This window comes from Adiantum capillus-veneris, chromosome 28, assembly GCF_014529385.1.
Source record: "Adiantum capillus-veneris isolate H3 chromosome 28, ASM1452938v2, whole genome shotgun sequence".
Classification (NCBI taxonomy): domain Eukaryota; kingdom Viridiplantae; phylum Streptophyta; class Polypodiopsida; order Polypodiales; family Pteridaceae; genus Adiantum; species Adiantum capillus-veneris.
The window spans coordinates 44906099-44916084 of record NC_140958.1 but is presented as its reverse complement, the minus strand read 5'-3'; positions in this window follow the sequence as shown (position 1 = coordinate 44916084).

The window sequence follows — 9986 nt, the reverse complement described above, 5'->3', positions numbered from 1 at the left end:
TTGATGTCAAGAAAATTGGGTGTCAATGCCGACTTCTATCGCTAGATGGATATGCCTTGCCTACTCAAAGATATCAAAATGAAAAATCACCTAATCTCCATGTATCACCAAAGTCGATGTCAAACATGGGAGAAGCATCAGGAGTCAAATTTGATGCGAAAAAATGTTGGCTAAAAAACTATTTTCTGAGCAGCACAACAGAAAATAGTTTTTTAGCCAACGTTTTTTCGCATCAAATTTGACTCCTGATGCTTCTCCCACATTTGAAGTCGATGTCAAACGTGGGAGAAGCATTAACAGTCAAACTTGATGCGAAAAAACGTTGGCTAAAAAACTATTTTCTGTTGTGCTGCTCAAATGCAGATTTTGAGAGCATAAATGACTTCGAGGGGGAGGGGGGGGGGGGGGGGGGGGGGGGGTAAAACTTCAGGACACCTGCTAGAAATACTCTCGAGATGACAAAGAAGTTGCAGCAACTATCGATCCAGGGGGGGTAAAACTTCCAGACACCTGTTACAAATACTCTCAAGATAACAAAGAAGCTACAACAACAACCAAAACCAAAATCCGGCTTGAAACTACACGTTCACCTGCATGAATTTCATCTCTCTCTCTCTCTCTCTCTCTCTCTCTCTCTCTCTCTCTCTCTCTCTCTCTCCCCCCTGTTCTAAGCTCTCCATTTCACTACTGTGTGCTAGATTTAAGCTATGAATCTCCTCTATTCAAGCTTTTGCACAATCTGAAAAAGCTCTACATGGTGTACAATACATGTTGTGTCCTCCATCTAAGGTTTCAAGCCTTAGCTTGTTTTGAAGCTTGTACACACACCTAGAAGAAAGACACCACCATAGCTCTAATACCATATATAGAGTGCATAGTTCGTGTGGAGTGCGATAGAGAAGAACAACATACACAGAGTGAGGATTAACACCTCACATCTCCTTATTGTTCTATATGATCAAAAGAATAGATAAAATTAGTACAGTCAGTGTGATGAGTGTCTAGCTAGTTTGACTAAACCCTAATAAAGCCCTCAAGGTTGGTGGAGGAAGAAGTCTCAACACCTCTTAAAAGGAAAACACCCCCAAAGCACGCGAGGTTATAGGTATGACAATCTCTAAGGACAAAAAAAAAAGGTTTTAGATACATATGTTTCCAAGGACTCCCTTATCATGAAGCCTCTCAAGTTGAAGAGAAAGGAGTCTTCCTTGATTCACAAGATCCTCCTTTCAAAAAAGAATTTGGGACTACAGGATAACATGAGCTACAGCATTGGTTTAAGCAACTTCAAGGGGACATAGTGGTCATTTGACTTTGCTAGTGAAGATACATCTGAATGTTCTTAAGCATTGGATTAAGCAGTGTTAGGAAATAAGACGTAGCTAAATAGATAATTGAGTAGATTACTTAATGGAGAGAGACAGATTTACATACACGAGATTATAGTTTAGAGAGAGAGAGAGAGAGTACACACGATATACGTGGTTCACCCAATGTGGGCTACGTCCACGGGAAAGCAGCCACTCAATGGCTTTAGTACTTCAAAACACGAAGTAGTTTACAAAGGTATTATACCCTTAATGGAGCTCCCGCCTTGCTTCACTCTCACCACCTCACACTCACCTTGTTGCATCAACTTCACATTATGAAATGTGTGTAGAAATGGCCTCCTTTTATAGGCCAAAAGGGTTGCCCTCTCTCATGAGAGGTAGCCATGTGTAGCCGCCCTTGTGTACGTAAGTCCAAATCTGACCCTCCAATCCACCCATGTGTGGCCGCCCTTGAGAAGACAAGTCCGCTTTTGAATTTGGCCACCGGCCATTGACTTCCGACCACCAGCCACCGGCCATTGACTACCAGCCACCGGCCAACCGACGGTTGTTTTCCGACCACTTTCCGGCCGCCGTCCAGCCATAATATTCCGGCGAGTATGCACCTTGTATGCACCTTTCTTAGCTTTAGTTGTCCCTCTTCCAAAAGAGTGCGTATGAAGTGATATCTCACCTCAATGTGCTTTGTCCTTGAATGAAAGGCTGAGTTCTTCGCAAGATGGATAGCGCTTTGGCTATCACTGTACAAGACACAATTGTCTTGTTTGAATCCAAGCTCTTCTAAGAATCTGTAAAGCCACAGAATTTCTTTGCTTGCCTCCGTCATTGCTACATACTCTGCTTCCGTGGTAGAAAGTGAAACCACTTTCTGCAGCTTTGAAGCCCAGCTTACTGCTGTGCCTCCAACCGTGAACACATAGCCAGTAGTGCTCCTTCGAGTATCTTTGTCACCTGCCATATCTGAATCAGCATACCCTTCTAGAAAAATATCAGTTCCTCCAAAACACAAAGCATTTGTTGTTGTCCCTTTTAGATACCTAAGTATCCACTTCACAGCTTGCCAATGCTCTTTACCTGGGTTGTCCATGGACCTACTCACAACTCCCACTGCATGTGCAATGTCTGGCCTTGTCCAGACCATAGCATACATTAGAGAACCTACTGCTGCAGCATATGAAACTTTAGACATATAGGCTATCTCCTCTTGTGTCTTTGGACACATATCCTTCGTTAGTTTAAAATGACCAACCAAAGGTGTAGAAACTGGTTTTGCATTTTGCATTGCAAACCTTTCTAGTACCTTCGTGATGTAATCTGCTTGAGATAGCTTTATTGTCTTCTTCGTCTTGTCCCTTGATATTTTCATACCAAGTATCCTCTTTGCAGCACCTAAATCTTTCATTGAAAAAGATTTAGACAGCTCCTCTTTTAGGTCTTTGATGTCCTGCATGTTAGCACTTGCAATCAACATGTCATCAACATACAACATTAGGATGATGAATTTCCCATCTCCCAAATTCTTCGTGTAGACGCAGTGATCCGAGTTGCATCTTGTGAATCCATGATCCAACATCCATCGATCAAACTTCAAGTACCATTGTCTTGATGCTTGCTTTAAACCATACAAGCTCTTCTTTAATCTGCAAACCATTTTCTCCTTACCTTTTACTTCATACCCCTTTGGTTGAAGCATGTAGATTTCCTCCTCTAAGTCACCGTGAGGGAATGCCGTATTTACATCCATTTGCTCGAGATTTAGATCATGAGCAGCCACAAGGCTTAAGACAAGCCTAATTGACTTCATTTTTACAACATGAGAAAATATTTCATTGAAGTCAATACCTTTCTTTTGAGAAAAACCTTTTACCACAAGCCTAGACTTGTACCTTTTCTTCCCACTTTCTTCTTCCTTTAGCTTGTACACCCATTTGTTTTGAAGTGCCCGCTTACCTTTAGGCAACTCAACCAACTCCCATGTTTGGTTGCGATGTAGTGAGTCCATCTCCACTTGCATGCTCTTCGTCCATTCTTCTTTGGATTCATGTTGCATAGCTTCTTCTTATGATTCCGTCTCTCCAGAATCTGAGATCAAGAGATGGTTGAAGGAAGGAACAAACCTTTCTGGAGGTCTACTTGCTCTTGTAGATCTTCGGGGAATAGATTGAGGCTCCTCATTTGGTTGACGTTGTTGCACATTGTCACCGTTTGCAGTCCTTGAGTCTTCACCGTCCTCAAGCTCCATGTACTCATCACCTGTTTCTTTGTTTGTTTTCTTTCCAAGTAATCTTTGTACATATTTTGTTTGTTAAAAATTACATCCCTACTCCTTAAGATTTTGCCATCTTCAAGATTCCATAGGCGATACCCAAAGTCTCCTTCTCCATAGCCAATGAAGAAACACTTTTTGGACTTTGCATTTAGATTTGATCTTAGGCTTCTATCTATGTGCATGAAAGCCTCACACCCAAACACTTTGAGAAATGCATAATTCACCGGTTTACCTGTCCATGCCTCTTCTGGAACTCCCCCATCCACTGCCGTTGAGGGTGACCGATTGATTAAGTACACAGACGTACTTACAGCTTCCGCCCAAAGCTCAAGCGGTAGGCCTGCATGTAGCCGCACACTTCGTGCTCGCTCCATGATTGTCCTGTTCATCCTTTCCCAAATACCATTTTGCTGAGGTGTCCTTGGGGTTGTCCTTTGCCTCCGAATGCCATTGCTAGCACAAAATCTTTCAAAAGCTTGGCTGCAATATTCACCTCCATTGTCGCGCATTTAACCTTAGTACATGTTTCATTCTCCACAAAGGCTTTCCACCTTTGAAATATGGAAAATACATCGGATTTATTCTTCATGACATAAACCCATGTTTTTCTAGTCGCATCGTCTATGAATGTTACATAGTACAATGAGCCACCAAGTGATGGTGTACTTGCAGGACCCCAAACATCAGAATGAACCAACTCAAGTTTTTTATTTTTTCTTTCATTTTCTGATTTTTGAAATTTTACCCTCTTTTGTTTACCATAAACACAATCTTCACAGAACTCTAAGTCCACTTCTTTCAAACCTGGTAGAAGCTTCTTTGTTTGAAGGATTTGCATTCCTTTGGCACTCATATGCCCAAGCCGGTAGTGCCACACTGCACTGTCAACTTCTATAGTTACTGCACAAGCTGAAGGTTGCGTGCTACCAGTACACAAGTAAAGTGTACCGACCTTTTCTCCCTTGGCAACCACCAAAGATCCCTTTGAGATCTTCCACCGTTTATTTCCAAATGCAATGTTGTGACCTTCATCGTTCAATTGTCCTGTAGAGATTAAATTTTTGCGAAAACAAGGAACATGCCTAACATCTTTAAGCTTCCATTCATTTCCTTTAGCAGTTTTGACAGAAACTGTACCTTTGCTGACAATCTCACAAGCTTCATCATCTCCCAAGTATACATACCCAAAATTACCTTTGGTGTAGTCTTGGAAATGTTGCTTGTGTGGTGTCGCATGGAATGATGCCCCGGAATCTACTATCCAGGAATTAGACACATTGTCTAATGAGAGAATTAGAGCATCTTGCTCTACTTTACCTACCACATTGGCCTCCGATGTTGGCTTGTTGTCTTGAGACTCTGTCTCCTTCTTCTTCTTGGACCAGCAATCCTTCTTGACGTGGCCCTTCTTGCCGCAGTTCCAACATTCAAGAACTGACTTTGTGCGTGACTTGCTCCGCCTTGAGCGATCACGACCCTTTTGGTTTTTGAACCTCTCCTTAGGCCTTCCTCTTGTTTCCACTGACAGTGTAGCACTTAATGATTCTCCCGTGCTTCTCCTTCGTATTTCCTCGCTTAGGAGAACACCCACAACATCATCAAACTTAAGAGTATTTGTGCCAGAAATAGAATTACTTACAGCCATCACAAGGCTGTCCCAACTATCCGGTAGAGATGATAGTATAAAGAGAGCTCGCACTTCATCATCGAAATTGATTTTCACCGATCGAAGTTGACTTATGTTTGTGTTAAATTCATTTAGGTGTTCTGCAACTGAACCATTCTCTGCCATCCTTAGATTGAACAAGCGCTTCATCAGAAATACCTTATTGGATGCCGATGGTTTCTCGTAGAAGTCGTCAAGTGACTTCATCAAGTCCTCCGTGGTCTTCATCTCCGAAACATTGAAGGCCACCGTTGACGCAAAGCTTAACCGGATTGTTCCCAGTGCCTTTCGATCAAGGACAATCTATGCTTGCCATTGTTGCGGGCTTCTTCGCAAGACCGCCTAGTGGCAAATAGAGGTCCTTCTGGTAGAGATAGTCTTCAATCTGCATCTTCCAATGTTGGTAGTTTTTGCCATTGAACTTCTCAATCTTGAGCTTCCCTTCCTCCTCCATAACTCCCACTCAATTCAAGGAATCCTTTCCTTGAGATAATTTAGCTACGAGCAAACCTTGCTCTAATACCAGTTGTTAGGAAATAAGACGTAGCTAAATAGATAATTGAGTAGATTACTTAATGGAGAGAGACAGATTTACATACACGAGATTATAGAGTAGAGAGAAAGAGAGAGAGAGTACACATGATATACGTGGTTCACCCAATGTGGGCTACGTCCATGGGAAAGCAGCCACTCAATGGCTTTAGTACTTCAAAATAAGAAGTAGTTTACAAAGGGATTATACCCTTAATGGAGCTCCCGCCTTGCTTCACTCTCACCACCTCACACTCACCTTGTTGCATCAACTTCACACTATGAAATGTGTGTAGAAATGGCCTCCTTTTATAGGCCAAAATGGCTACCCTCTCTCATGAGAGGCAACCATGTGTAGCCGCCCATGTGTAGATAAGTCCAAATCGGACCCTCCAATCCGCCCATGTGTGGCCGCCCTTGAGAAGGCAAGTCCGCTTTTGAATTCGGCCACCGGCCACCACCGGCCATTGACTTCCGAACACCAGCCACCGGCCATTGACTACCGGTCACCGGCCAACCGACGGTTGTTTTTCGACCACTTTCCGGCCGCCGGCCGGCCATAATATTCTGGCGAAAAGGAATATTTCGGCGAGGAAAAAAAAAGTCTCGGGGGCTTCCGCCCTCGAGGCCCCTAAAGTTGCCCCTGGTTTTTTACTGTGAAAGTTTTGGTTTCCGGTGTGTGATTTACCTTCACGCACGATGGCTTCTCCTCATAATGGGGGCCTTACAAATGTGCGCTTTTACCACAGAAAATTACAAAGGGTAAATCAGGCTCCATACTTAACAAGCAGAGTGGGAATGTAGAAACTAATTTTATATTGGGGTTTATTTTCTTCCTAATTCTTTCCTCATAAATTCACTCATTCCACTATGCCTGCATGGTCCACCCACCCTACAGTTCCATAGAGCCATTTCTCGTAAGCCAATGGTCACAGAAGGATAGTTATTTGTAAGAGATAACTATGCATAATTACATTATTTCGTTGAGCGTTTTCATTATCCACCCTATGTAGAAGTGTTTTATGTAAGATTAGACTTGCAAGTTACATGTTGTAATGTGTGGAGCAATAGAGGATCTTCAACATCTTTTTATTTTGAACATCTTCCTATTTAGGCAATACGAAGATGCTCAACATGCTACAAGCAAGCAAGCTGCAAGTCCCTTCATCCTCACGTTTTTAAGGCTTAGGATATTTTACTTAGTGTTTGCATACATTTGGATCTATCTTTGTGGAATATGTAGAGATGCTCCTGCATTTTTCGTTGTTGGGGTGCCAAGAACCCTATACTATTTAGAAATTCTAATTACAAATCTTTTCCCCTCTTATTTGAATTTAGAATTTCCTTGGCTAAGGTTTTCATCCACCTTAGGGAGGTTTTTGTTTTTCTCTTTGAATTTAGAAGTTCCTTGGCTAAGGTTTGTACCAACCTTAGGGAGGTTTCCAATTTTCTCTTGAACTTTTTGCAAAGGTCATGGAGATGACTGAGTTGGATAATTGCAATGCTAAGATTCTACTCCAGAGAGGGATTTATGATGAGGGATGATTGTCTAGTCCTCTAGTTTTTGCTACTCTTAGGGATAGCCTCTTTCCCCACCTTTGAGGTCACACATGTACCTTTTCCCTTATCTTCTTTAATACAATTTTTATTTTTCTCAAAAAAAAGTTGTGTGATGTGAGAGAGCAAGAATATCCTTGGTGAACCCTAGATTGTAAGAATTTGTAGCTATGGTGTAGGTCACCCTACCCTATCTCATCTAATTGTGCAGGCATGTCCGTTCCTAGGCCCCCCTCCCCAACTCTATAGTCATCATGCTTGCAATTCAATATCTGGGTAAGTCCCCCTTGAGTGGGACAAAAGTCTCTCGCAGACCTATCAGCAAAAGAGCAAGAGTTTCCAACCATGCTAGGGTGTCAAGCGCATGTTCGCTCCCTCCTCAAGTCCCTTCCAATGGGGCCCTCAATCCATCCTTTGAAGATTTTCTCTGCCAACAAGGCTCACGACATATTGGGCATAGCCATGCATCATGTCCTAGAGGTAACCTTGTTGTCACTTTTTTGATGTCCACATCAAGAATGTTGAATTAGATTTGGAGTCTATGGTAGTAGCAGTGTTACTAGCAAGGCCTCATCCCCTGGTGACTTCTTGAAGCAATGGATCAAAATTAAGTTCCCTAGGGGCTAAGCTTGAGACCATTCAGGCCTTGCCTAAGAAGCATCACCTATTCATCTTTAGGGATACTAAAATGGCTGTGGATGTCCTAAGTGCACGGCAATGGATGTTGAGGAACTCTCCTCTCTTCCTATTTAGATGGTCCAAGACCTTAAAACTAGAGGTCTCTATCCTTACACAAAAGTAAGCATGTTGGCTCAAAACCACCTAAGGAAACCCTACTATATGCCCTAACTACCAGTAGATCTTACTTGGGGAAAAGAGTATCATGTCATAGACGCCAAGAGGTTCGGCGTGTGTCTCTTTTTCATTGGAAGTAAGAAAGAACATTCAGAATAACCAACAGAGCTCTCTACACCAAAGCAAGTGCTTAGCTCAAACAACCAAGAGAGAAATTACTACATTCTTATTACAAAAACATTCTTAGGGGGATAACTCGTTGTCTACCCTAATACACTAAGGTCTTAAAACTTACTATCTTAATCCGTGACTCCCTAAAAATATATAATATATTAAGATTTAACCCTAACACATGATCCTAATGTTTTGGTTATTACAAAAGCGTAAGGGATTGTCCATGCTACTCAATATATATATATATAGGGTGAGCCTAAGGCCTAATACTATATGTGCCAATGCACATATACACTAAAGATAGAAGAGCAATTGGTTATCTAATGGCATCGATTATCTTTTGGTATTAAAAAGAGATAGAGCTCTAGAAAAATTTAGAGCTCATTTATTTTCAATATAGTAAAAGACCAAAGGCCAAAACTATAGTTTCCTATATTCAAGCTATATTAAAGTAGCCAAATAATAGGATTTAAAAGAATTTCTTAAATGATTTTTTTGTGATCTATAGACTATATCTTTCACTTCCTGGGTTAACCTTGCAGTTTAAACAAAGTGAGAGATGCTTAACCGACAAAATCTAGGGCTTTTATACTTTCTTCTATCAATCAATTTGTTTATTGATCTATTTCCTTATTGATCAATATCATATTGAGTGATATTGTTAAAGATTGATAAGGTAATTGATCGGTATGCAAGAAATTTGAAACAATGAAGTGTCATCATATACTACATTCACACCTGAATGTATTATATGGTCATTATGCATGTTTGAATGTTTTGAAAATAACATATTATGCAACTAAGCTATATTATCTGTCTACTCAAAGATCTCTTCTCTCTCTCTCTCTCTCTCTCTCTCTCTCTCTCTCTCTCTCTCTCTCTCTCTCTCTCTCTCTCTCTCAACTTGATATTATCTAGCTCAAACCTTTTTTTTTAAATGTTTAATCCAATGCCATATACTCTCCCTCTAGCTATAAACCCTCACATAATATGTGACTAGAGCCAGTCTCGATGTCAACACTATGCAAAGCATATTGCTACTTATGCAGTCAATGAATATAATGCTCCAAGAAAGAGGAATCTGAGTGCAAAGAACAAGGATGATCTATTAGCATCTGTGGAAGACAATATTTTAAATACACTAATGATATAGAGTGGTAGAGACTAAGCAATGGCCTCCTTTTGCTCTTCAATAGGTGCATAAAGTCTCTAGATGTTGCCAAATGCTCATATATATTGAGAATGTTTATCAACCATTCATTTATAATGGATCTTCAACATCCAAAGAAATAAAATAATGTTTCTTGAAGCCATGCATAAGAGTCAACTAAAATACCCAAGAGTGAACAAAAGTTGTTTGTGAAATGGTTTATCACAAAAACGCTTATATATGTGGATAGCACATCATCCTCATAAGTTAATATACTTGCAATTTCCAAATTGCTAAATTTTTATATCAAAAATTTCCTATTATTAGGAAATAGATGAAGGTAGCTACCAATGGAAATGTGCCTCTATGTGTGTGTTTTTGTTTTCTACATATATTACCCACAAAGAAACATTTACATCATCAACCAAGTACTCACCAACACCATCTCAATTGAATCAGCCAACTCCTCTCTAAAGTCAATACAACTGGCTGGAATTCTATAATTTTTTCCAA